This window comes from Phyllostomus hastatus, unplaced genomic scaffold (assembly GCF_019186645.2).
Source record: "Phyllostomus hastatus isolate PE091 unplaced genomic scaffold, TTU_PhHast_1.1 phas_contig_348, whole genome shotgun sequence".
NCBI classification, from domain to species: domain Eukaryota; kingdom Metazoa; phylum Chordata; class Mammalia; order Chiroptera; family Phyllostomidae; genus Phyllostomus; species Phyllostomus hastatus.
Window position 1 is genome coordinate 7,473,282 of NW_025333860.1, and position 2,080 is coordinate 7,475,361.

The window sequence follows — 2,080 nt, forward strand, 5'->3', positions numbered from 1 at the left end:
AATTGAATCTGGAGAATGTTCAGGCTCATGGATTCCTTTTGGGAACTGAATATACCCTGAAATTTCAAGGAATGAATAATCCATGGTTTTCCTCCTAGCCATGCATGAAAATTTAACTACAATTTCATGGAGCACATATTATTAATTCTATAATCTCCTTTTTTTCCTTGATACTGAGTGCTGCTCTCACTGGAAAGAATATTCCCCAAGCATCCGCCCACCACTTGGTTAATTTTAGTCTGTTTCCATTATGTGTATAAGGATCTACTAAACTTCCTGAAACCTCCTCTTTGGTGTTTTATAGACAAAAATTGATGTAAAAAACAAGAACATGCCAGACTTACCGGGAGCGTGAGTTAGAGGAGACACCATATATATTGTTCCAGTGGTTCCCAAGTGCAAGTTCTCAGTTCTACTTTCGTCCAAGATTGGTCACAAGCGCTGCCCTTAGGATAAACTGTTCTTTTACCCTATGATTATGGCCTCCTAAATTTATGTTAAAAGGGATTTTTTCTTCTATGAAAATGAGATTGATAAGAGATTGTGGTGTTTTGAATGGCCTTTTAAAAAATATTAAGTTCCCTTAAATATTTTTTGAAATATTAGAAGTCTGTGAACTCTAAAAGTCTGCAAACCATACTTTCTAAAAGACCTCTTTTTAACCCTATGGGGTTTTTTTTGCTGAATCACACATTATAACCATTCAGTACCAGCTGTCACCCTCTTTAATCAACGCTGTTGTATTTGACATATTTAACTACCCCTTCTTCCTAAAACCTGCCTCAATGAACAGGATCCAGTGGCAAAAAAACAAACTCGAGAAGTTTTTCTCCTCTAATTGTTCCTCTATGGCTTTCCTTGTTGGTACTTCTATTTCACCAAGTACAAAAATACAAGTTGGGTACTCCTAAAGACACACTCATATTCACTCATATTCTCTCCCTCTCCCCCCCTCTCTCTCTCATTAAATTGTGGTAAGAATACTCAATATGAAATATCTACCCTGTCAGCACATTTTTAGTGCACAATGTCCATCTGCTCTCTATTTGTACTCATTCTTATGGGAACTGCTGTCTTCAGACTTTAATTATGACCTCTGTGCAAATGACTCTCCACACTTCATGCTGCTTCCAGTAATCCACCAGACTTCTACCAGTCTAGAAACCATCTGCACTGGGCTGGCCCTCCATCGACTCCAGCTTCTCTCTCCCGCAGTGAACTTGTTTTGTTCTCCACCAAACTAGCTTACCCTCGCAAGTTTCCCGTTTCCACTAAACACTTTACTGGCAACCAAAACTTCATTGTTCTTTTATCCTTTCTGTCATCACAATTTTTCTAAATTTCAACACAAACTTGGGAGTAAAAAATAACTAGATTTTTTCCCCAAGTATCCTGGGCATGAACCAGCATGAGCACAGATCAAAAGTGAAGCTGGGATAAACAAGGAGTTATTTTGTCCCTGACTGATACGAGACAAGCACCACTGAACCAGAGGCTACTCTACCCAGGTCAGGGACAAAAAAAGACCTAGATTTGATTTCAGGTTCTGGCTTTTAATATCTACGAGAACTTTGGACAAATTATTTTATAGACTAACTGTGTGTTTGTGTTCCTTAAAAATTCATATGTTGAAGTCCTAACCCCTAGGATGGTGATATTTGGAAATGAGGGCTTGGGAGTGGATTAAGGTTAGAGGAGGTCACGAAGGGACTGGCGCCCTTAAAATGAGAAGCTCCAGAGAGCTGTTGTCATGTGAGCACACAGTGAGGTGGTGGCTGCCTATGAGCCAAGAGAAGGCTTCAGAATGAAACCTACCCTGTCATCACCTTCATCATGGATTTCCCAGCCTCCAGAATTGTGAGAAATAATTTTCTGTTGTTTGAGCCATCCAGTCTATTGTATTTTGTTATGGCAGCCCAAGCAGAATAAAACACACACCTCTCTGTGCCCTTGTAAAATGTGATCAGTAATGTAATACCTACCCTGCTGGAAGATATTAGTTCTTTTCTTTCTCCATCTCCATTACTACCAGCTCACCTGAGGCCCTCCCCTGCTAACTGCTAGACTGTTGAAACAACCT

At 39.8% G+C, this 2,080-nt stretch overlaps 1 non-coding gene across 1 annotated transcript; it reads right to left on the minus strand.

Annotated features, from left to right (window-relative positions):
• Positions 1 to 1,383: 1,383 nt before the first annotated feature.
• LOC123820533 lies at positions 1,384 to 1,518 on the minus strand. The gene has a single exon (XR_006785992.1). It is a non-coding gene; the product is annotated as a small nucleolar RNA SNORA48 (small nucleolar RNA).
• Between the last annotated feature and the right edge of the window lie 562 nt (positions 1,519 to 2,080).